Source organism: Phaseolus vulgaris, chromosome 1, assembly GCF_051622355.1.
Source record: "Phaseolus vulgaris cultivar YP4 chromosome 1, ASM5162235v1, whole genome shotgun sequence".
Lineage (NCBI taxonomy): Eukaryota > Viridiplantae > Streptophyta > Magnoliopsida > Fabales > Fabaceae > Phaseolus > Phaseolus vulgaris.
In genome coordinates this window covers 17,585,321-17,612,008 of record NC_143498.1, presented here as the reverse complement: position 1 = coordinate 17,612,008, position 26,688 = coordinate 17,585,321, and the positions used below count along the sequence as shown (strand labels likewise).

The window sequence follows — 26,688 nt, the reverse complement described above, 5'->3', positions numbered from 1 at the left end:
AATCAAATAAGGCATAGGTGTTAGTTTGCAAATTAATTATACTAGGTTGCCATTTTTGTTTTTCTTTTGGTTTTGGCAACCTTGGACAAAGTTTCTCTTTTAATGGTTGTGTGTGGTCTCTAATCATCTTATGCATTTTAAAATGTTCATTTGTGGTTACTTTCTCTTTAGGCATAAATCCTATAGGAGTTGGTAACAACTTAAAAGGAGAAAGATGTTTTAGGCCACACATAACTTTAAAAGTAGAAACATAAGTAGTGTTGTGAACTACTTTATGGTATGTTTGCTCATCTCTAGAGTTGTGTGTGCACTTGATGATTATTATAGGCATAATAGAAAGAGCTAGATTTTCAAATGTATTTTGACCATGCGTTTGAGGATGATAAGATTTTAAAGTGTGCAACTTAGTTGCAAGTTTTCCAAAGGAAATCCTCAAATCATGGTTTGCGAAATTTGGAGCTCTATTCAACACTATGCTTGAGGATAGACCATGAAGATGTATCACCTCTCTAGAGAAGAGTTTATCCATAACCATGAAGATTGAATCAAAACCTTTTGTTGTCCTAGGAAGCTCTAATATGAAATGTGTGTCTTCCCAATGATCATGTACAAAAGGTGAAGGAGTATAGAGTTCTTGAGACTTTGCTTTAGGTGTAGTTTGAAAACATGAATTGTACCTAAAGTAATGTCTTTAAACTTCTTTTCTCATGGGTGACAAAAGTTTTCCTTTTAAAAGCTCTAGAGTTTTATCAACTCTAATTTGACCCATGAGTTCTCCTTCATGTAGACTTTTTCTCTCATGTGTAAAGAGAGTCTCGTTGGGACAACCATTGTTTATGAAAATTTGTACACTTTGCAATGGTTGTCTCAATAAGACATGACAAGTTGTTCTAGGCACTACTTCACACAAAAATTGGTTTTTGTAGATGCTTATAGATAACTTGACATTCTCTTGGAGATGTCCTAACACATTTGAGAAATAGTCTTTATCTATGCAAGCTTCTTTTAAAAACTTTTCTTTTGTGTTCATGCTTGCAAGTGTTCCTTTACAATAGGTAAGGCTAGGTTGTTCAACAAGAAGCATGTTTGCAAAGGTATTTTCAAGGTGCTTGACTTGTTGAATGACCTTGTGGGAAGGAACACTCTTCTCCCACGCCTTTTGTTTCCCAAAAGTTTTCTCTTTTTCTATGTTCTCTTCATCCCTTTTATGTTTCATTTGTATTTGGTCTTTTACCACTTGGGAATGTGGTAAAGGGCTAAGTACAAACTTTTTGTGCTTGTGGATGAAAGAAATCTCATTAGTTAGACCATCATGCAAGGTTTTCTTATCAAATTGCTATGGTCTACCTAATAAGATGTGGCAAGATTCCATAGGTACTACGTCACATAAAACTTTGTCTTGGTAGTTACCTATAGAAAACTTGATTTCCACTTGTTTGTCTACACGTAGTTCTCCATCCTCATTGATCCATTGTAAATTGTAAGGTTTTGGATGAGGAACTACTTGTAGATTTAGTTTCTCAATCAATCTAGTGCTACAACAATTGCAGCATGATCCACCATCCACAATAAGAGAGCATATATTTTCTAAAATATTGCATCTAGTATGAAAAATGTTCTCTCGTTGTGTCTCGATGGATGCACTAGGTTGATTGTGGAGGATTCTTTGAATCATCAATAAGTCCCCCTCCAAAGGATTTATCCTCTCTCCTTCCCCCTTTTCTTGTGTACTAGGTTCATCCTCACCACTTGTGTACTCATCTTTTCCTTTTAAGAACAAAACCCTTTGGTTTGGACATTGCGCTTGCACATGCCCTCTTCCAAAACATTTAAAACACTTGGTGTCCCTAGCACGGATGGATGGGGTGGAGGCATCTTTCACTAAAGGTTTGGTAGTTTCTTTGGGTTCGTCTCTAGATGTACTACCCTCCCTTTTAAAGTCTTTCTTGGGATAAGAGTTGGAGTAAGAACCCACCCTTTGACTTGAAGTTTTGCGCAAACCAAGTCATTCAAGTCTTGGTAGGGTAGAAGTTCTACTCTATATCTCAAGGTTGAGCCCACTTAGAAACCTAGATATGGTGGTGGTTTCTCCCTCTCTAATGGATGCTCTCATCATGTAGAGCTCCATTTTCTGCCTATACTCTTCCACACTCATGTTCTTTTGTTGGAGTCTTTGGAGCTTGTCCATTAACTCCCTATGGTAGTAGGAAGGTATCTGGCGACGTCTTAGGGCTCCCCTAAGGTCATTCCAATATTCTATGGGAGGCTCCCTATGAAGACGTCGGTCTCTCTCTAGAGAGGTCCACCAATACATGGCATTGCTTTGGAAACTAAGGGTTGCTAAGGGTACCTTCCTCTCTTCACTCATCCTATGGCAAGCAAAGAGTTGCTCTACTTTCATCTCCCAATCTAGGTATACCTCTACATCTTCCTTACCATAGAAATGGGGTAGGTCTACCCTTACTTCCCTTGGGTTCTCTTCCTCTCGTCTTCTAGTTCTCCTAGGGGGTGGTTGGTAGTAATCATGGATTCTAAGGCTTCCCTCCCCTAGAGACTCATTACTTTTAGATGCATGAGTAGGAGTTTTTTTTTAATTTTTGTGATTTCTCTTCTTGTGCTTTAGTCAACTCATTGATTTTAGCCTCATTCTCCAATTGTCTAAATGAAATCAATTGCACAGCTTGTGAAACTTCTTTCAAAAGAGTTTTTATAGATTTTACTTCACTTTTAATAGACTTTGGAGAGTGAGAAGAAGAAGACATGACTAAAGCTTTGTGTATACAAGTATTTTACCTTGAGAAAATTTAGGAAAGTCAAAGAAGGTAGTTTTCCAGGTAAGGGAGGTGAGTCACAGGGGACTACTTAAGTACCAAGCCTTTGCCTTAGCCAAAAACTATCCCTCAATGTCTTCACACAAAGCTTTCTCTTAGTAAACCACTTAGAACACAATTAAGTTGAGAAATCAGATTTTGATGCAAGAAAACAATGCAAGCTAATTAATTAACCAAACAAAACGAATTAACAAAGCTTAAACAAGGCAATCACACATGCAAGCGTAGCTAATTATGCAAGGAAAAGTAACTAAAAACAATTAACAATTGCTAATTAGAAAACTCTACACTAGTCGGCCCTAGGTGAGGCTTCTTGGACACTTGGAGCCCTTGAAGACACACTCACCGTCTAATCACGTAATTAAAGAAGTAATTAACACAAGTTAAGTTGTCAAGAAAATTAAGAAAACTAGACCTCCTTGGTTGTCTTTCCTTGTTGGGCCCTCCAAGTGTTTGTGGTGTTTTGAGAAGTGTTTGATTCTGCCTTTGCCTTTGTTCCCCTTAGAATGAAGGACTGAATTCTCCAATTCCAGCACCTATCAAGAAGACTAGACCTTACTCAAGTCAATTTTCCACTCACATAAGCACTAATTGAGAATAAATTCCAGCACCAAATTTAGAGGCCAAAGAATTAAAGCAAGAAACAATTTAATTGAAGAAAACAGTACCACACAAATGGAGTTAAATTGTGACAACTAGAAAGAGTTCCAAGAATATTAGACAAGCAAATAAAGGTACTCAAATAAAGGTAGGCACACAAATTGAATCCTAAGAATAGCACTAGAATTAGATTTCAAAATAAAAAACAGCACCACTGGAAAATTGTTGTGGGCCAGAGAACGTGTTTTTCCCCAATTTATGCTAAGCTGCCCTTTTGGAATTTGCCTCTGAAAATTGATATGCAAAATATTCAAGATCTTAACTAAAATCTGGCGTTGGAATCACTCCAAACGCATGAACCATTTTTTTTAATAAATTTTTCAAATTCAGTGTTCAGTTACGCCAACTGTAGCGCCCAGATTTGCACACTGTTTTTAAAATATTTATCATTTTTTTTCTATTGACTCTTTTGAGCTGATTCTTTTTTTTTTCTTTTCTTTAACACCTCAATCTTGCATAATCCAGAGAATCAAAAATTTCTTATGAGGGAAAATAATTTTCTGGAACAAAACAGCTAGCACAGAGAATGTAAAACAGGGGATTCTATAAAAACTGAAAGAAACAGCAAGAGACCAAAAGATAAACACAATGGAATTAATGAAAAATGAATTTGTGTAAGATCTAAACACAAATATGAACTCAAACTAAAAATAAAAGGCACCAAAAGATCAATATCACAACAGTTTCAAATCAAGCAAAATTACCCAAAATCAAGAAGCAATCAAGCCAAACAAAGGACTACTATGAATTGATGACATTGTGGATGAACATGACTTGACAAAACATATATGGATTCAGAAATTAAAAGACTCAAAGAGCATAAAATGAACCAAATAAAAGTGCAATAAAGACTCAAATACCTAAAATAAAAAACAGCAACTCAAGGTGTATGGAATCCTATCACAAATTGCACAAGGATTGTTCAAGATCAATTGAACAAAGTGCACCGGTTGGATCTTCCAAATAGCACACCAAAACAAAGTAAAAATTAAAAAAATAGCAAGACAATTATGGAAACAAGATGAACAACATGAAATAAAGAAGAACTCAAATTGAAAAAGACCAAGAACTACTCATCTTTGAAGAACCTATGCTCTGATACCAAATGATGGCAAATTCATGGAGCTCTTCTCGGAATCATGTGCAAAAGGGTGCGGAAGCTATGAATGTATATGTGCAAGATCCTCCTAAGAGTTATGGTGATCTTGAAGGTGCATGATGTGTATGGAAGTAGGGAGGTTCGACCAACCCTATGGTAGGTGATGAAGGTGAAGATAAGATCCTAGAAACTAGGAAAAGCAAAGTATGGCACAATGTTGGTAGCATAACTTTACTCTCATTAATCTAGGCCGTAAATCCTAAGCTAATTACACATGAAATGTGAGCAAAATGAAATGCAAATGAGAAGGCACATGTCACATGGCCGGTCATGTGTGCTAAGGTTCTAGAATGTGCACAAAATCTAGGGTAAATCACATATAAGACAAGTTTGTGCTTTCTAACACTACCCTAATTACTAAGGCACCCCTAATGGGCCTCCATGTAACATGTACAAGGTCTTCTCCTTCTAAACCGTAGCTTTGACCCTTGTGTGCGTGAAGTGCTTGGTCCTAAACGGTCTAGGCTTCCTCCTAGACGCTCCTTATGTAGCCGCCCCCCATCTTGTGCTAGACGCTCTCCTTTTGAGTCTAGACGCTCCCCACATGGTTCTAGACAGTCTAGACTTGGAGCTTGGCATTTCATAGTGTGTTGAGCATGGCCCTCCTTCATCACCAGACCTTGCCATTTGATTTTGATTTTTGCATAATTTCTTGTTGAAAAACCAGCACTTGTGGTACTGGACGATGACTGCTCCAAGCATATGACTGGAGATGTATCCAAGTTTGTAAACATCATTCTTAAGGAGGAAGGCCATGTGACCTACGGGGATAACAACAAAGGAAAGATTCTTGGAAAAGGCATAGTTGGAAGTGCAAGCAATTTCTTGGTACATGATGTTCTCTATGTGGAAGGACTTAAGCACAATCTGCTCAGCATAAGTCAGTTATGTGGCAAAGGATATCAAGTAACTTTCAAATCCAACACATGTGAGATTCGGTTGCCAAACTCACAAGAAGTGTTGTTATGTGGTAAAAGAATTAATAATGTTTATCTACTTGATATTTCATATTCCTCATCCATAGGTTGTCTTTTGACCAAGCATGAGGAATCATGGCTTTGGCACAAAAGAATTGCACGCATTCATATGCATCACTTGAACAAATTGATTTCAAATGATCTTGTCAATTGCTTACCCAAACTTAAGTTTGAGAATGATCATTTATGTGAAGCTTGTCAAAAAGGGAAACAAACAAAACGTTCTTTTAAATTGAAAAACATAGTTTCCACTTCAAAACCCCTTGAGCTTCTACATATGGATATGTTTGGTCCTTCAAGAACTATGAGCCTTGGAGGGAACTATTATGCTCTTTTTGTGGTTGATGACTTTTCCAGGTTTACTTGGACAATGTTTCTGTATTAAAAAAGTGGGGCCTACTGCATTTAAGAAGCTAGCCAAGAGATTGCAGGATACATGTTTGAACAACATTGGTGTCATCCGGAGTGATCATGGAGGTGAATTCCAAAATAAAAAAAAATTCAGCTCTTTTTGTGAAAAGCTGGGCATTTTTCACAACTTCTCTACTCCAAGGACACCTCAACAAAATGGTGTGGTGGAAAGAAAGAACAAATCACTTGAATAACTGGCCATAACAATCTTAAGTGAATCCTCATTGCCTAAGTATTTCTGGGCAGATGCAGTGAGCACGACATGCTATGTGATGAATCGAGTTCTCATCTGGCCAATTATGAAAAAGACTCCTTATGAGCTGCTAAATGGAAGGAAGCCAAATATAGGTAATCTAAAGATATTTGGATGTAAATGTTATATTTTGGATAATGGTAAAGACAATCTTGGTAAGTTCGACGACAAAGAGGACATTGGTATTTTTCTTGGCTACTCTTTATCTAGTCATGCCTATAGAGTTTACAATAAAAGACTTATGACTGTAGAAGAATCTGTACATGTTGTTTTTTATGAAACTAATAATGTAGATCAAGGTCCAATGAAGGTCTGTGCAGAAGAAGATGAACAAAACATCTTCTTGAAGAATTTGGAAAATTGTCCAAAAAACAACCGGTTGATTCTTCAAAACAACCGATTGAAATTTTGCAGCAGAAGGATCTACCCAAAGAGTGGAAGATTCCCAGAGATCTCTCTGTGGAAAACATCATTGGGAAAATAAATAAAAGTGTATCTACAAGGAGGACAATATCAAACTTCTGCAATCATATGACTTTTGTCTCCAAAGTTGAACCTAAGTCAATCAATGAAACACTCAAGGATGAACATTGAATAGCTGTTATGCATGAGGAACTTAACCAATTCGTGAGGAATGATGTGTGTCTTCTGGTTCCTAGGACAGATCAGATGAATGTCATAGGAACAAAGTGGGTTTTCATAAACAAGTCAGATGATACATGAGTAATCCCAAGGAACAAGGCAAGACTTGTTGCAAAAAGGATACAACCAAGAAGAGGGAATAGACTATGACGAGACTTTCGCACCAGTGGCAAGATTGGAGGCTGTGAGATTATTGCTAGCCTTTGCCTGCATGAGTGGTTTCAAGTTGTTCCAAATGGACGTAAAGAGAGTCTTCCTAAATGGAATTGTAAATGAGGAGATCCTTGTATCACAACCACCCGGGTTTGAAGACCATCTATGATGGCAAATTCATGAAGTTCTTCTTGAATCATGTAAGAGATGGTGCGGAAGCCATGGATGTGTGTGTGCAAGATCCTCCTAAGAGTGATGTTGATCTTGAAGGTGCATGATGTGTATGAATATTGGGAGGTTCGGCCAGCCCAAGGAAAGGTGAAGGATGTGAAGTTTAGAGCCTAGAATTCTAGGGAGAAGCAAAGCTTGGCACAAAATGGCAGCATAACTTTACTCACAATAAACTTGAAAATACAAGGTGTAGGCTCCTCCTTTTATAGGCTAAGGAGGACCATCATGCAACCCTAATGCTAGCCAAATGAAATGTAAATGTGAAGCACATGGGTGCACATGGCACATGGGTGCACAAATGAGCACATGGGGAGGGGTGTGTCTAGTTTTTATGCTCACCCCCTCCATGGGCTTTCTAGACCGGCCTTGGTAAATTTAGAGGTTTTTTTAGAAACTCTTAGTTTACCTAGGTTGGTGTTTTAGGTGCCAAAATTAATTCTAAGAAAATTACAAATAAAGTTCCTATGCTAATTTTGACAAGAAATTAAAGTCTACTCTACACTAGAGTTTATGGCATTTGAACATGTAAAAGAACGTCTTCTTGGATCCTCTTGGCCATAACTCTATGGTTGGCCCAAATCTACCCTTTGGTGGGCTTGCATGTGGGCTTGTGCTTGGGCCTCTTCCATCAATCTATATCCCAATCATGTATACAAATTGAAGAAAGCTTTGTATGGTCTTATGCAAGCACCTAGACAATGGTATGAAAGGTTAAACAACTTCCTCCTATCTCGCAACTATGAAAGAGGGAAGATTGACAAAACCCTTTTTATTAAAAAATCAAATTTTGTTGTTATCTTAGTACAAATATATGTTGATGATATTAATTTTGGATCAACTAATGACAGATTGTATGAAGAATTTGTGACAACAATGCAGGGGGAGTTTGAGATGTCGATGATGGGGGGAACTCTCTTTCTTTCTTGGACTACAAGTCAAGCAATCCAAAGAGGGCATCTTCTTAAATCAATCAAAGTATGCAAGGAGATTCTCAAACGCTTTGAAATGGAGAATTGCAAAGAAGCCTCAACACCAATGCCTACCAACTGCTGTATGGATGTTGATGCACCTGGAGTTGCTGTAGATCAAACAAAATATAGAGGGTTAATAGGATTCTTGCTTTACCTTACAGCTAGCAGGCCAGACATAACGTTTACTTTGTGCCTTTCCACTAGATTCCAGTCAAATCCAAAGGAATCACATTTCAAAGTTGCCAAAAGGATTCTAAAATATTTGAAGGGAACATCTACTGTTGGGCTATGGTATCCCTCTCATTCCCCTATACAACTTGTTGGGTATTCTGATTATGACTTTGCAGGTTGCAAGCTAGACATGAAGAGTACTAGTGCAACCTGTCATCTTCTTGGCTCAAGTTTGATATCATGGCATAACAAGAAGCCAGCCTATGTAACCCTTTCCACTGCTGAAGCAGAGTACATAGCTGTAGGGAGCTACTGTGCTCAGATTTTGTGGATCAAGCAACAACTGGAAGACTTTGGGTTAAAAGTCAGCAAGGTTCCTTTATTTTGTGACAATACAAGTGCAATCAACCTCACAAAAAATCAAGTTCAGCACTCCAGAACCAAACACATTGAGATCCAGCATCACTTTATTTGAGATCATGTAAATAATGGTGATTGTGAGGTACAATTCATTGCCATTGAAAGACAACTTGTAGACATATTCACAAAACCTCTATCAAAGGACAATTTTTTCTCTTTAAGGAATGAGTTAGGAATCATTGATTCACAAGCTTTACCTTAATCCATCTTGGTTTTATCCTTCTTTCACTCTATTTGTGAAGACAAATAGGGGGAGAAGTGCTTTGGGGTTGTAATGATCTATTTCCTGCACTTATTCTGTTTGAACATTGCCTTAAATGTTTTAGTTGTTGCTCTAACTTTGAATTTAACCGGTTAATCCTGTATTTTAATCGGTTGTTTTAACTGCTGCATCAAATGGTTTCAGAACTGGTTTTTCACACTGATTTGGTTGATCTTCCTTGTGGAAATCACCCAGTGGAAACTGATTTTGTGATGCTTGTTATCTTTGGAATATATTACCTCTTGTGCCTACACCTTTTTATGTTTGCAGGTTGTGCCAAATTCTAAACATAACATCCCAAAGTAACACAATTCTATTCACTCTTGTAATTGTTTTTCTAATTTTGAGTACTTGTAAAATGTGAATCTGTAAGTCAGATGTTGTTCTGACTGTGTGTGTGAAAAGTCAAAGAGAGTGTGTGTTCTTGAGTGGTCAAGATCATCTCTTTGAGGTTGTGTGTTGTTGTAATATGTGTTGATTACTTAGTGGAATTCCTAGTGGTTTTTGGGAACTTGATGTAGCTCTGGTAAGGAGTGAACCAGTATAATTGCTTGTGTGATTCTCTCTTTCCCTCTTACTCATTAAACCTGTGAAAATCAAGTTTCTTTAAGTTCTGTCAACAATAATTTGTTGAATCGTAAAAACAACCGATTGATTTTTTGGAATTAAATTAAAATTGAATTGTTTCTTGGCGGATCTGGTTTCTTATTCTGTAATTTTGCATCAATCTTCTTTCTACTCCAGTAATTGTGGAAATCTTTCTTAAAACAATTCACTCCCCCCTTTTGTTTAGGCCATAAATTCTAACAGTTGGATTATGAAACAAGTTACCCTAATTCGTGACTCGTTCCATACTTGTTGTGCAACTACTCATTTCATATTATTCCAATTTGGAGATATCACATTTATATTCATCACAATTAAAAAGAAAGTGATTGACATAAAGTCAATTCATTCCCAAAGATTATATCTATGTCCTCCAAAGAAAAACGTCTCAAACTTAGTTAGAATTTGAGTCCATCGATAATAACAACCATCTACCGTGTGTGTGTATATATATATATACATATATATATATATATATACATACATATATATATATATATATATATATATAAATACTATACTAAAACAAATGTTGGTGTAAAAGTATTAGCTGAAAAGACCGTTTAAAAACTTATAACTAAACACTTAACATGATTAAATTTGTTTCCCTAAAAGAAACCTGTATTCAATGCCAACTCCACATAATATAGAAATAACCATCCCAAAACATATATAAAAAAATTATACTCTACTTTTAGAATTAAGATAGAAAATCATTTTGATTTAGTCATGAGTGTGCACCCTCACCACTTTATCAATATTGTTTTCATTCTTAACATTTTCATCTCTATTCATAACAATCACTTTGATTCAACCGCAACAAAAGACTAAAAAAAAACAACATTGTTAAACATCTTATTAGAAACTTTTAACTAAGGTTTGAAGCTAGACTCAAACAAAAATCTACACGAAAGAGAAACATAATAAACCCACTACCCTCAGGTCATCCTAGGATGAACTGCTATGATACCATTAAATGTAACACCCCAAAAATTCATCTAACTATTATAATACAAGTTCTACATATTTATATACAAGCTTAGAGTTTTTCAAAACATTCATAATACATGATTAGGACTTATAAAAATACAAATATTTACAAATCTATAGCTCAAAACACATACTCTAAATCCTTCTAGACTCTCCTGCACCTATATGATCATCTGCTTGTGTACCTAGTATAGTCATCCCAATTCATAACACAACAAGAAAAGCAAGGGTAAGCTAGTGAAAATAAAGTTTTATAATATACACAATTAAATCAAAAGAGAAAACCAAATTACATGGATCAATTTCTCAATCATTCAATCTTCTTCAAATTCCAACATAAAACAATCACATAGATCTCACATGGATCTACACATCCAGGATATTCAACAAACAGAATAACAACTAACGTCTTCTAGAAGACCCGTATTAAGTAAGTCATATCAGAGACTAACATCTGATCCAAAGATTACCAACGAATCCAAGAGAAAGGATCAGGGTAAGTTCAATACAATCTCATATGTCACGGTGTGCATGAACTCCACCATCAGCTTCTTACCACTTGATATCTTAGTTTATGTGACTTAGATCATTAGTGAAGCTCGGAGATCTTTGTTACAACATAGGTATCAATACTTAATACACAAACAAACATCAGTCCATACATTATCCCAAATGTATGAATTCAATTTCATACCATTTTCATCATACAATATCATTCCAAACGTGATCCACAACATTCAAAAGTCTATTTAACATAAAAAAACAACACTTAAATACCAAATCATCAAAATCTAATATTTCTACAAGTTTAAAAAATATATAAACAAACAACACAATACATAAACACACAACATCCCTGCAAAAGAAATTGAATGTTGGGACCACGTCCCCTCCAAATCTAGATCTTGTAGCCTAGGGTGTTATTAAAAATTTAAGATAACTTCCCTTACCTAAAAAAATTATTACTATTATTATTATTATTAAGAAGGACCTTAGTTCGTTGATCTGTAAGCTGCTTGAGTCATTTGAGAGGAATGCAACTAACATCAAAGTAAAAAATTATTCAAAGATGCAAAACAATATGTTTGGGATGACCATGCTTCCTGAAATAGGTGAGGATCTCTTAATATTAAAGTTTTAAATTTAATATATTTTTAAGTTTTTATTTTTATATTTTTTAAATATTTTTATTATTATATTATTAATTATGTTAATCTAACTGATAAATTTATATTTTCATATTTATTTAATTATTTTTTTTGTTCCACCATATATACTATTTTGATTAAAAAAAATAAAACACACTACATCATTTGTGTAAGAAAACAAGCAAAAGGCAGTGCACAGCTCCACCAAGGCATAATGGACAACCGAAACGTTGTTGTCTGCGACAACGGAACCGGGGTATATCTCTTCTTTTTCGCACCTTTGCATTGGAATGGATATTGAAAAATCCGCCGAATTAGTGCAACATTTACACTCCCACGATCTGAATGGGGTTATATTTCTGAAATTACTCTTATTCTTTTTATATGTGAATGCAGTATGTGAAGTGTGGATTTTCTGGGGAGAATTTCCCCACATCGGTCTTTCCTTGTGTAGTGGGAAGGCCAATGCTCCATTACGAAGAATCACTTACCGAACAAGAGCTTAAGGTAATCCAAACTCAATATCTCATTGTTAAACCTTATTATAAGAAGTTGTCGTTGTTGTGGATATTGTTGTTGCAAGTTATTATCATAATCATCATCATCTTTATTATTATTATTATTATAAATTGTTATTTATAACGATGATGATGATTTCTATGATTGTGATGATCTTATGAAATTAGATTGGTTGTTTTTGTTGTGTTTAGGATATTGTTGTTGGCAAAAGTTGTGCAGATTTGCAACATCAGCTTGATGTATCTTATCCTCTGAACAACGGGATAGTGCAAAATTGGGATGATATGTGCCATGTATGGGATCATGCATTTTACAATGAATTGAAGGTTCTCTTGGGGCTTGTTTCTGAATTTTCTTTCAACCATTGTTGCTCCGTCTGTTGGTAAATCGATTCATTTTGACAGATTAATCCTCCAGACTGTAAGATTCTACTCACCGATTCACCTCTTAATCCTTTGAAGAATATTGAAAAAATGGTTTGCTTACTGATTTCGTTGCCTTCCTTTGAAAAAAAAAAAACAAAAGAGTTAGTATATCTTATATTTAATTATTGAATTTTATCAAGGGAAAAGTTTAAATTACTATATGTAGTAATATTGTCGACTTTTATAACACTTAGTTTACAATTCGTATTTAATTTAATTTCTAATAAGTTGACATTGTAAAATCTTTATATTAGCAGAGAATGAAAATTAAACTCTTAATTATAATATTGTTGTTTTATGCTTATTTGGCCTGGCAGGGTGAGATGATGTTTGAGAAGTACAATTTTGCTGGAGTGAATTTCCAAATCCAAGCTGTTTTGACATTATATGCTCAAGGTGCTTATAGAGATAAGTGAAGGTTGATGTTTTGCTTTTCTATTATCTCAGCCTAATTGTAGTTTACTCCCATGAGTCTTAAACAAATTTTTGAAAAATACTGACTATCTTTATAACATTTAATTATTTATAAACTGTAGTTTTATACTCTGTTATAATTACACACCATATTTAGTGAAATTACATATCTTAACTTGTAAGAACTTCTTTCTAAAGTAGGGAGTTTTTTCCATCAATGTGTCCTCTGGAAAACTTGCTCTTCCTTCTCCAATATATGCTCACTTTGTGCCCTCTTTCAGCTTGCACTTTAACATTTCTTTACTTGTCTTAGGTTTGTTGACTGGATTAGTTATTGAGTCCGGTGATGGTGTCATCCATGTGGTAATTAATTAGCTTCTACGCCACTTAATTTTTATGATGACCACTATAATGACACTGGCTTTTGTTCCCTTTTTTGATCTCACTATTTACTTCTTTGTACATTGCCTTTGCTACAGTCAATATTTACATAATGTCAGTTTAATATAAATCTTATGATGCCAAACCTTACAAGCTTGTTTCCTTGTTGATTGTTATAACAAATCTTAGATTGAATTGGGTACAGTAACTAAATCAAACATGACAATGTCATATCTCTCTCTAAAGAATATTATATGTTATTCTTAACAAGTACCCAAATATTTATAAGAATTGTTGTGCTGCTTTGACAATATATTTTGCAAAGTTGGTGCTGAATAAGCTTATTGGATTCTAACTTTTGAATGAGTTTCACTGTTGCATTTATGTGAATATCATATTTGGCTACTTTCAATTCAGTGCATGAACATGATCATTAGTTTGTTTAGCTTTGTTCATATTTTTGGATTGAATTGCTAACATATAATGTAATTTTATAAATATTACACATTGGATGAAAGCTTTAAATTCCATGGTGGATTTGTGAGCTTGTCGTTAAAATATTTTTTAAATAGTGTTAAAACAGAATGGGCATTCACACTAGCGTTGGTTGATTTAAATCCTAAATATATGAATATTGTTATTACAATGAATTTGTTGAAAAAATCTAAATTATAATCAATATTACATTAATGACTTTTTGTGTAACCTCATTTCTTGAAATCCACCACTCATTGAAAGCTTATACCATTTGTAACATTGCCATAACATTTTAATTAACTAATACTCTTATGTACTCTATCAACTTATAGTGAATTATACTTTTCAGATAAAAAAAACCCAACTATTTTGTTGCATGCTTGTAGTTTATTTTTCTAAACTTTGCTGTGTGATTTTAATTCAATTGCTAGATTAATAGTCATTTTTTATTACATGATAACTGAAGAAACAATAACTTTATTTATTAGACAATGGATTCCAATCTTTCAAGAGGCACCCATCGTATTAAAATTGCAATAAAAAGTAAGTGCTAAGGAACCCCAAAATAAGTATAGTCACAGTCTTAGTCCAAGCCTCAAGCTACCAGAAATCTCTCCAAATTCTCTTTACCCCCTATCCTCTCATGCTCATTAGTGTAAGCTTTTCCCATTTCCCTCTTTGACCTCATAATCATGCTGATAGAACTGGATCAGGTTGCAAGGAAATGGAAGAAATTTTATTAAGATACAAATCCCTGACCAATGGACAACATGAACAAGATGATCTTGATCTTCAGAGGAAAGAAAAGTGTTATGACCTCTACAAGAGTATTCAGAAATTGAAAAGATCTGCCCTATCTCCCTCCACTTTGTCAAATCAAAACTAACTTTTGCTGTCTTAATTTCCTAATCTGTCTGTTTCTCTCTACTGTGACAGAGTTGTGCATCGTTTATCTTGCCTCACATATTCTCCTTTATAATGGGAGGTCTAACACATCCTTCATTTATCATTTGTCACATGCCCTTCTACTTTGGAACCCTTTTCTCTGCACTAAAAGAATTCTTCACTATTTCATTGATTACAATTCCTCCGGGCCTTCATTGTTGATATTAACCTAACTTCCTCCAGTCTGAACCCATCATGTTTCCTTTTTCTTTCATATACATGGGTTTAGCAACTATCAGTGTATGTATACCAAACATTTAAGCCATACCCTTGAATGGATTCCCCGCATTGTAGTGGTTGTTTAAACAAGGCTAAATATTGAGGAACTTATTATGTAAAGGTCCTACAACTGAGAAAGGAGAGCTAGAATCACAACTCCCAAAGTCGTTGGCTTTGATCCTGTTGTATGTGTGTGTCAGCCAATGATCTATGCAAGTAACAATGTATCTCGTCTCAAAACATCATTGATGGTTTTGCAGTTCGGAAATAATTTAAGATTGATGTAGAGAAATTATTTCAATTCTTCAAGAAAAATCTCTTACTCTGCCCTTGGAATTTTCTTGAAACAAGACTGAATATGTAAAATGTCGTGACTTGTGATTCATTGTTTATTTTTTTATTGAGAATTGGGATTCCTCTTGTCTATTTCCATTTTCTGAATGATTATGAAGCGTAATATATGAGTGAAACACTATGATCACCAATCATGTACACAAGTGTTATGTTGTATGACCCATGGTTTAAGAGTGCAAAAGGTGGCTAACATGTTCAATATTTTTCCATTAACGTAATACTAAATTATTATTATTATTTATATACATTCCAAAACCATTAATCATGAAAGTTATCGTCCAGGTTCCTATTGTTGATGGTTGTCCTTACCCTCATATAAATAAACAAATGAACATTGCTGGTCGACATATAACCTCCTATCTTGTTGATTTGCTTTCAAGGAGAGGGTAGGGACTAACTCCTTTCATTTTAGTTGTAATGTCTTATGTATGCTTAAATTCTTATCGGAACACAATTTTCTGTCCTCAGGTATGCATTAGATAGGACTACTGATTTTGAGACTGTTAGGGAAATCAAAGAGAAGCTATGCTATTTAAGGTTGGCCACAAATCTCAAGCCACACTTTGATTTCATGTGCCCTGTAATCTTTGTTGAGTAGGTACATCTTTTTCCCCCAGTTACAACTACAAGAGGGAATACCAGTTGGGGATTGAGACCACCATCCTTGTTAAAAATTATACTGTAAGTTGATATCCTGCATTTGTTGAAATCTTTTTATGACTAGTTTTGTGCAAATAGTTCTAGATTTAGTATGAATTTCTAGTTAAAATTCTTTTCCTAAAGATAGAGGGACAAAAGTCATGTTATGTTGATACTTCAATCTGTTCTTCAATGAATCTCAATTCCTATGCCTTTCAAAACTTTTGGTAATTACATTCATTCTTTTTCTTCCTGAATGCATGCAAGTACTTTGTGCTATTTATTATTATTATTATTATTATTAATGTCATTGTTGTTATCCATGTAGTGCTGGGTTTAAAGGGTGGAAGGGGAGAGTTTTGCTGTTTGTTTGGGTCCAAGAAAAGTGTAGATGAGGGAAAATATGAGTAATGTGTTGTTAATCCTATGAGCATCAACGAAGGGGATGGGAGGTGAAATCAATTCCTAGAGCAATTCATTCAGCACAGTAAACAAAGTTGTGAACAACCTCATTTCTCCTTGCCTTCTAATTTGAGCTAAACTAGGAAAGATTAAAAAATCGCCTTCATGTGTGCATAAGGTAATTGTCATTAATATTGTGAGAACATAAGGAATATCTAATATTATTTTGATGTTATGTCATAATCTTATTATTTTTGGGATTAGCTTCCATATATCCTCATTATCTCTTAGAGTTGGTTAATCTCATGATTTTTTATCTACATAATCAGTATACCTAAGGTTTCATGCTCTGGGTTTTACGATTACATCACACATTGTAGTACATCACATCATATCATATCAAGTCAATATCAATCTCACAACAATCCTCCCCTTTTTCCCTGCATGCTGATTTATCCTTTCTGAATCAGCTTCCGGATGGAAGGCATTAAAGTAGGCACCGAAAGGTTCCAAGCTCCTGAGGTTCTTTTCACTCCGGTAGGTATTTGGTGTCCATTTTATTTATGTTATCTATTGTTAAAGATATGTATATATTTACTTTTTGGCTGTTTAAATGACGTATTTTCAATGTGCAAATCCTATGAGAATCGTTATGGCAATTGTTCTTTAAGAGCATAACTAAAGTATTTTCACTATCTTTGTAATTTTAGCATGTAATTTTCTGGCTTATGATTGCTTTGCCTTTTCCTCATTGAACAGGAACTTATAGATGTAGAAGGTGATGGAATGGCTGACATGGTTTTTCGCTGCATTCAGGAAATGGATATTGATAATCGGATGACGGTACGATACTCCTTTTGAAATCTATTGTTGTAAATAGCGAGTTATTAGAAGAAAAATATCCTTAGATCTTCATATTCATTTCAACATATATTTATTTTCTTATTTTAGAGAGTTTGATTGTTAGAAATAGAGCTGATCAGAATGTTATTGATGTAATTGTTATCAGTAAAATATTTTTTTTTTTCTTACATAGTTCGAGTTGGTATAAGTGCTCTCAGTCTTGGGAATTCTCATCTGCTATGTAAACAATTGTCACTGCCATTATCCACCACTGCTGCCTTTGAGGTTAGTGGTGGGTCAAAGTCGGTAGTCATATTGCCAATGGAGTTGCCACGTGGCCCTACCATTGCCTTTGAGGTTAATGATGGGCCAGAAAGGTGCAGCCCACACACCTAGCTCTGTTGAATTGCACTTGTCGCCAAGATAGGTTCGTTAGGACCTCTTGAGCCTATTCCATGGGGTCGTGCCGTCTAATTTGAGTAGATTTGAGTTTTCCAATTCTTTTTCCAAATGTGTCCTCTTTGGTATTGTTAGAGATCTCACATTCACTAATGATATTACCAAATTGTAGTATATAAGCAAATGCAAATTTTACCTTACAAGCCGATTTTGTGAGGTTGAGTTAGGCTTAAAGTTCACTTTCTAACATAGTATAAGAGTCTATTCTAGCAAAATTTGTTGGACCGATTGTGCCATCCGAATATATATTGTAATTTCATTTTATCTTTAATCATTGTGAGATTTCAAACCAACCCCATACGAGAAGACCAGAACATCTTGAGTGTGGAAATTATATATTTTTGGGTGGTTCGATAGTAACTCGGTATTAATGGTATGATAGGCCTAATAAACTTTATTAGGATAAACTCTTATATCATGTTAAATTATAGGAAATAGAAACATTGATGTGATATCATGTGTTAGAGACATTGTAAATGCTTTATTTATTTTAAGAAAACAAAATCAATACAATAAATAGAGAAAATATGGTACCCTATAATAATAAAGATTTGGTATCCTTTTCATATGGCTACACCTTATGGTTTTAAATTTGTTACCTTTATTGATAACTATTCTAAATGTACTTGGATTTGGTTGATGCTCTTAGAATAGGCAATAGGTCTTAAATTGTTTTTTATTGGAAAATTGTTCTGTCTTTTAATCTTTATTTTTTACTCTACTCATTGTATCATAATTCTATCAATATAAATGAGAATAGAACAAAGGTGATTCAAGCTCTCTAAAATATATTATCACTTTGTATTTATCTTAGATTGGTATCAGAGTGGGTTGATCCTGCTCTGTTGGTCTTAGTCTTGTCTGGCGAAGTCTCCATTGTCGTTTGCCATCCCCCACTTCCTGATGTTGTCATCACAATTTTCTCTGGTAACCACCAAATTTGAAGCATCTTCCCAAGCGACCCCCAAATGATCTCCAGGTTGAATCAACACTACATGTTGCCACATGCTTTTTATCATCGTTGCAAGGCACTTTATGTCCATGTGTCGCCTTCATCTCATCGAAGCAACGCCTCACCTCCTTTATAGGACTACCAAACCTCCTTGTCCTTGTTTTGACCTTTGGTTCTCCATTATATAAGTTCAAAGTACCTTGAGTAAATAAGTTCATACAAATATTACAAAATGTAAGTTGTTAAAGTCATAAAAATTAAATAGAAATGGGCAAATGTCAAGTTTCTATGTCCAGTCTTCTGAAAGACATCATCCTCTCCATCATCATCATCTTCATCACAATGTTGATCACCATTAAACTCTTACCCATATGCAAATTGTGCATCCACATTAGCATCAAAAGTTATATTATGAAGATCAAGTGCATCTAGAGTTGGATCTCTTTCACCTTCATATTCACTCGTGGGGCCTAGTCTTGTATGCTTAGATGACTAACCTAATTTTGAAGTGTATGTTGTGTCCTTAGTCATCTGCTTGCCAAAGGTGGTTTGTATCAATTAAAGATAGAATATTATATGCTTTTTAAAATACAAAAGAGTGATAAGGATGAATCAAAATCTCATTTTTCCCAATTGAATCACACAACTCTTTGATTTGCTTTATTTACATTCTTGCAATCTCATACACAAAAAATTTCCAACAAACTTTTAAATATTGTTTTCTATTTAGTGAATATTATACTTGAGAATTCAATTGTTCCTTGTGGGTTTGATATCCGTCCTTAGGGACAAATTTATTACTTCTAACATGGTATATGATGTGAGTTGATTTTAAGATTGCACATTTTATGGGTTACACTTTGTTTATGGTTTTTTATTTAAAGCATAATATGGTGAGTAACCCAAAGATGATTCACACTGGACACAAACTTAACCAAGTGGTTAAGTAAGTGTGAAGGTTCACTTCTAGAGGGAAAAGAGAAAAACACAATATAAGGTGATGATGATCATGAGGTGCGAAAATTGAAGAGCATAAATGGAAAGACAAACAATATAGAAACCAAAAAGGGGAAAAGAAGAAGACATGATCATAAAAAGGAAGGGGAATGGTGAATAAAGAAAGGATGAAGATATAAGAGAAAGCTTATGGATGGTGAGAGTGTGGTCATGCCACTTGGAGGGGGAGGAGACTCCAACATAAGTGGTGAAGAGCCGCCACTTGAAGTGTAGTGCACTCAAGATAATACCTAAGGATAATAGGAGACTCAACTCACTAAACATTATGACAGAGTTTCTTTTCTATTCAAAATTCAACGTGTGAAATACATGAGGCAAGACACCCTTTATATAGAAGAGAGTGACTTGAGGAGCAAGAGTGAGAGCGATAGGGGCATCATTTGTGAGAAACCTTCTAAAAGGTAGGTAAAAAAAAGTCTAAACCTAGGTGCATTTGTCATGAAAGGTGGGCTTGGCATAAGCCCAATTTATGCTAAGTACACCCCAATTTATGCTGGTGGTGGTGGTGCTTGAAGGGTGCTTCAAGAAGTGGGGTGGTTCAACTCTCTTGAGGCTTCTACTTGGCTTTTTCAGCCTACTTCAGTTCAAAGGACGGAAATCAAAATTTACTGCTTTACCAAACACGTTTACTTTCTCTTGCAATTTTTGTATCACAAAATTTTGCATTTCGTATACATTTCGCCTCGAGTACTTGTTTTCTTTTCATTGTTTGAAAAAATGCTCATTTATTAAACAATCCTGCTGAACTTTGTAATAGTATTCGTGCATTAGTGTGGTAGTGTGTTAGTGAACTTTCAGTGTTCTTTGCACATCACCACAGGTCTCGACTAACATTTGCATTCCTTCTTGCTGTCTTTAAATTTCCTTCTATTATTTCTTTTCTTGCTTTCTACATCTCTTTGATATGTTAGGGTTTTCTTTTCTTGTGACTAGATAAATCTTTCTTTGGTTTTAAGAGCATTTCCATACATACATCAGTTTTCCCATTTTACTAAATTGTTTTGAAGTTGTGCTTTTGGAAACTTTTGTTAGTTATCGTTAAGGTAAGCTCTGGCTAGGAAAGCCTTGGTACTTAAGTAGTCATTTTAACTGACCTCGCTTTCCTGGGAATGAACTTAATAATTTCTCACTGTTTCTTCCTTTACTCAACTTCCCCCATAACTTTCTCTTCCTTTACAAAATTTTTGAATCACTCTCGTTGTTTTCTTCCCAACCAAGTTCTTCACCTTATCTTCTTCATTTTTCTGTTCTCATACTTTTTTTTGAAGCTTTCGAGTTGCCCTTCTTATTAACATCATAAGTGATCCTTCGCATGGGAATTTACATACTCCATTTCCCATCAATATCACTGCTACTCTTCAAAATCATGATTTATAATAAACAAAAATTCGAAATCTTTTACATAAGCTTGTGCTTGAAAGTGACCAAAAACCTCACTTGACCATCAGATTGAAGGTGAGCAGCTGGCAGAATTTTACTATAGGGAAAAATGATTTCTTCCATGCTCATTTTTACTTTGTTTAAATTCTGCATTGTTTTATGCTTTCTCTGGACTATGTTTTATGATTTATGCACAATGTTTAATTTTTCACAGCACTGGTTCTGAATTGTAATGTGCCTAAAGCACTTAAGACATTATCTGACTTCTTATGCATATATGCTCTCTAGTTATTATCTGGTTTAGTTGTGCATTAACTATGTTTGATGAAAACAAATGGGGAGTAGAAGGGTAAGTGCTTTGATGAAAGGTGTATTGGTACTATTTTTTTTTCTATGAAGCTCCGCTAATAAAAATGCAGCAGCATCAGCTCTGAGAATGGCCGTGTTTCTTCCTTCAAAGCAATGAGTATTTGTCTCCATCAAACAGGGGGAGATTGTTGAGGATAATGAAGATTCTACTCAACTTTCATGAAGAAGTGTTTGACGAAGAAAATATGTTTGAAGGTGTATATAATTTGTATACCATGGTCTTAGTTAGGATATAGTTTTTTAAGTAGTATTTTGCATTTTGATTCAACCTCATATCTCATAGCCATGGTGATGAACTTAAGCACAAGGGTCTTTTAAAAAGTATTTTTAAAATTCTGCTCAAGTCTTTCAAAACTGGTGTTACATCACAAAAGTTGAATTTGTTGTTTGATAAAACAATTGATTCATTTGCACTGCATCAAAACTGTTTTAATATTTCAAAATTATGTTTTGTCTCCAAAAAATTAGTTTTGTTCACATATTCTGTCTTTAACTAACCAAGGGTTAGTTTTGTTATCATCAAGTGCTTTACAAAATTCTATCTGTTTTTTCATGTTTTAATTTGTTGTTTTATAACAGTTTTGAAACTGTTTTTGGTAAAACTGCTTTGATTTGGATTCTATTAAAGGAGAGCAATATCACATTCCAAATCATCCCTTGCAATTACAAAGTGCATACAGTTTTCAAGTATTTTTCATTGAGGTTTACAAGTGAGCTTAGTTTTTAAAAGTTTTTCTTAAAAACATTTAAGTGTTCTTGTGCTGGTTCCTTTTGGCTTGGGATTCAAGGTTCTGTCTGTTGGGTTTAATAGTGCCAAAGTTCAAGAGGGGGGGTGAATTGACCTTTTAAAACTTTCTCGCAGAAACAGTGTTTAACACAGTTTACAGAAAATAAATCGATTTATGTGAAAATGAACAGATTTATTTAGGCACTGTTTTTGTTAGAAAAGCGTTTATACAGCAAGGTTAATCACAAGATTATGCAGATAGATTTTACAGATGCACACACACACATATCAGATAAAAAAACAGTGAAACACAAAAACAGCAACCCTTAATTCCAATTAATGTGATTTAGGTTCAGTTAAGGGCTTGACAATTAGTGAGGCAATCTATCACACTCAACCAGTTTTATTAGCCTTTAACAGATTATCAGTGTTCTTATTGAAACCAGACAGTTTTTCAGAAATTAAGAACAGTATGCACAGCGCCCAGAAGGAACAGATTTATTTTCAATTGAACAAATTTATTTCTTTGCTTTTTTATCAATTATGCAGAAACGAAATTGCAGAGAGTGAGAGAGAATGAACATAAGCAGTTATACTGGTTCACTCAACTGAGCTACATCCAGTCTTCACCAAAACCAGGTGGAAATCACTAAAACACAGTACAACCAAGTACAATTCCCACTGTTCTTGAAACCTACAAGAACTTAGGTACTCTTGCTGAAAAAACCTATTTCAGCACACACACACTCTCCAAGAAAACCTATCAAGAAGAGTGTTCAACCAAACTATTACAAGAAATGAGAAGTGAAACGACTACACCTGATTGAGGATACAAAGATTCGCCTTAAACCAGTAGGCAAGATTGCTAGAACAGTAGCTGCACCTCACACCAAGCTTTTGGAACCAAACCAAGAACAAACACTTTTTGATTTTTGAAATCTTTTAAGAACAAATGCTAATCCTTTGTAAACTTTTAATCCTCTGATGTCAAAACTTGTTTTTGCAAATGTATGAACGATTATTAAACTCAGAAAACAAGTTTGCATTTTATAGAAAACCAACTTATAACAGATTTTTGAAAAACAGTTAAAGTTGTTATAAAATGAACAGATTGAAAATAAAATGAACAGATTTATTTTCAAAAGTAGTTAGAGAATTTGTTAAGTGAGGAGACTTAGTCAACTATTCTGGTGCAGAGATAAAACTGAAAATCGTTTAAGCTTGACATGGCACCAGAGACAAAAAGAATTTATTCATGTACAGATGAAAAGATTTATTTTTCAAAACGAAAACAGAGAAAGTTTAACTATTTAAAACTCAGTCGTTTTGAAAGATAGAAGACTTAGTCAAAATACATGATGCACAAAATCTAATTTTTACAAGACTTAGCCAAGGCATCAGTGTAAAAATGAATCTGTTTATTTAGAAAAGAACAGATTTATTTTTATGCAGTAAATGTGTTTTTTGTAAAACATGTGAAAAACAGTTTAAGAAAACTTATGCTTGTTCTTATCACATGGCCAATGGTTATGAGGTGAGTTACTCAGCAAAAAGCACACTTATTAGACAACCTGATGGCATTTTCATGTGTTCTTCTTGAATCAAAGTAGAAAATAAGGTGCAGAAGCAATGGGTGAGATGATCAAGACCCTCCTAGGAGTTGTGTTGGCCTTGTAGGTGCATGATGAGTATGGTGTTTGAGTGGTTCGGCCAGCTCAAGGGAGAAGGTGAAAGGATTGAAGTTTAGAGTCTAGATTTCTAGGAGAAGTAAAGTTTGTGCACAAAAATGGCAGCATAACCTTACTCAATTAAACTTGAAAAATACAATGAGATAGCTTTCCTATTTATAAGCTATCTTGGACGTAAATGTTAAGCTATCTTCTAAGGAAAAGAAAACCAAAATTAAATCTAAATGCTAAGCCATGTGCCATGTGCAATGACCGGCCACACAACCCTAGTTTCTAGAATGTTTCCATCAAAAGTGCTTTCTACACTATCCTATCTACTAAGTACCCCTAATGGGCCTTTATGCAAACATATACAAAGCCTTCTCTCTTCCATCCGTGGCTTCATTTACTTGTGTGTGAGCATGTTTGGCCATGGATCTTGTAAGGGGGCCTAGACGGTCTAGCTCCATGGATAGCCTCCCTCCTTTACGTCCTAGACGCTCACCTTCACGTCCTAGACGCTCACCTTCACGTCCTAGACGCTCACCTTGGTCTTGGTCTTGGTCTAGACGCTCTCCTTGGCTTGTGCCTTGGCTTCCTTGGGTAGGTGTGCTTGGCCCTCCTCCATCATCCCCTCCCCCTTGGAAAGGATTTGTCCTCAAATCCAGCTCGTCATCGTCATTGGTACCTACAAATGGAGAAAGATCAATTACATTAAAAGTGTCATGTACTCCATATTCAAGAGGTAGGTCCAACTTATATGCATTGTTGTTGACTCGCTTGAGAACTTGGAAAGGTCCATCACCTCGGGGACTTAGTTTGGACTTTCCTTTGATTTGGAAATCTATCTTTGCGAAGGTGAAGCCAAACTAAGTCTCCTTCCTCAAAAATTATTTCTCTCTTCCCTTTGTTGTTGTATTTTGTGTACTTCTCATTTTGTTGTTGTATTTGAATTTTAATCTTCTCATGCATTTTCTTGACAAAATCAGCTTTGAGTACTCCTTCCTTATGCACAAAATCTTGGGGGTTAGGAAGGGGTATCAAATCCATGGGCGTGAGAGGATTAAAACCATATACTACCTCAAAAGGAGAAGCATTAGTAGTCTTGTGAACCACTCTATTGTAAGCAAATTCAATGTGGGGAAGGTACTCATCCCAAGATTTGTGGCTGCCCTTCATGATAGCCCTAAGCATAGTTCCAAGAGATCTATTGACTACTTCGGTTTGCCCATCCGTTTGAGGATGACAAGAAGTTGAAAATTGTAGTCTTGTTCCAAGTTTACTCCAAAGAGTTTTCCAAAAGTGGCTTATAAACTTGGGATCTCTATCGGACACAATACTTCTAGGGAGACCATGGAGTCTCACCACTTCTCTAAAGAAGAGTTTAGAAATATTTTGAGCATCATCTACTTTGTGGCATGGAATAAAGTGGGACATTTTGCTAAAACGGTCCACTACCACAAAAATAGAGTCATGGCCTCTTGCAGTCCTAGGAAGTCCTAAAATGAAATCCATGCTAATGTCTTCCCAAGGAGCATTTGCAATCGGCAAAGGGGTGTAGAGTCCATGCGGCATTGTTCTAGACTTTGCTTTTAAACATGAGATACATCTAGAACAATGTCGTTGGACATCTTTCCTCATGTATGGCCAACAAAATTTTGCTTTTAAAAGATCTAGAGTCTTATCAACTCCAAAATGGCCCATGAGTCCCCCTTCATGTGATTCTTTGACAAGGAGTTTTCTATGTGTTCCTTGGGGAATGCAAAGTTTTCCTTCTTTAAAAAGATATCCCTCGGACACATAGTAACCTCCTTGTGCTCTATGTAGACATTGAGCATAGATGGATGAGAGTTCTTGATCTTCTTGGTAAAGCTCTCTTATGTGGTCAAATCCAAGAATTTGGGCACCTAGTTTTGAAAAGAGTGTGTGCCGTCTTGAAAGAGCATCGACCACTATATTGGTGCTCCCTTTCTTGTATTTGATTACATAAGGAAATTGTTCAAGAAATTCCATCCATTTAGCATGTCTCTTGTTGAGCTTGTGTTGGCCCTTTAAATATTTTAAAGACTCGTGATCACTATGGATAACAAATTCTTTGGACACAAGGTAGTGTTCCCAAGTCTTTAGGGCTCGCACAAGAGCATAGAGCTCTTTGTCATAGGTGGGGTAGTTGAGGGTGGCACCATGGAGTTTTTCACTAAAATAAGCAATGGGGTGTCCACCTTGCAACAAAACCGCACCTATGCCTACCCCCGATGCATCACACTCTATCTCAAAAGTTTTGGAAAAATTTGGGAGAGATAGGATGGGTGCATTGGTGAGTTGAGCTTTTAGCCTTTGAAAGGCTTGCTCATGCTTTTCATTCCAACAAAATGCAACATCTTTTTTTACAAGTTCATTCAAAGGAGAAGCTAGGCTAGAAAAATTAGGCACAAACCTTCTATAGAAGCTAGCTAACCCATGAAAACTTCTTACTTCACTTACATTTTGTGGAGTTGGCCACTCGCGGATGGCTTTGATTTTCTCGGGATCTACATGCACCCCCTTTTTGTTTACTATAAAGCCTAAGAAGACTACACTATCTACACAAAAGGTACACTTATCCCTATTGGCA

At 35.3% G+C, this 26,688-nt stretch overlaps 1 pseudogene across 1 annotated transcript in view; it reads left to right on the top strand.

The window, feature by feature from the left end:
- Positions 1-12,054: 12,054 nt before the first annotated feature.
- Positions 12,055-26,688, top strand: part of LOC137813624 (actin-related protein 2-like) — a 28,818-nt pseudogene continuing 14,184 nt past the window's right edge. The window contains exons 1-11 of the transcript XR_016519695.1: positions 12,055-12,141; positions 12,282-12,392; positions 12,596-12,730; positions 12,809-12,880; positions 13,147-13,225; positions 13,557-13,606; positions 15,902-16,005; positions 16,088-16,156; positions 16,237-16,300; positions 17,131-17,197; positions 17,420-17,503. The product of XR_016519695.1 is annotated as an actin-related protein 2-like (transcript). The remainder of the gene's footprint in view (positions 12,142-12,281; positions 12,393-12,595; positions 12,731-12,808; positions 12,881-13,146; positions 13,226-13,556; positions 13,607-15,901; positions 16,006-16,087; positions 16,157-16,236; positions 16,301-17,130; positions 17,198-17,419; positions 17,504-26,688) is intronic.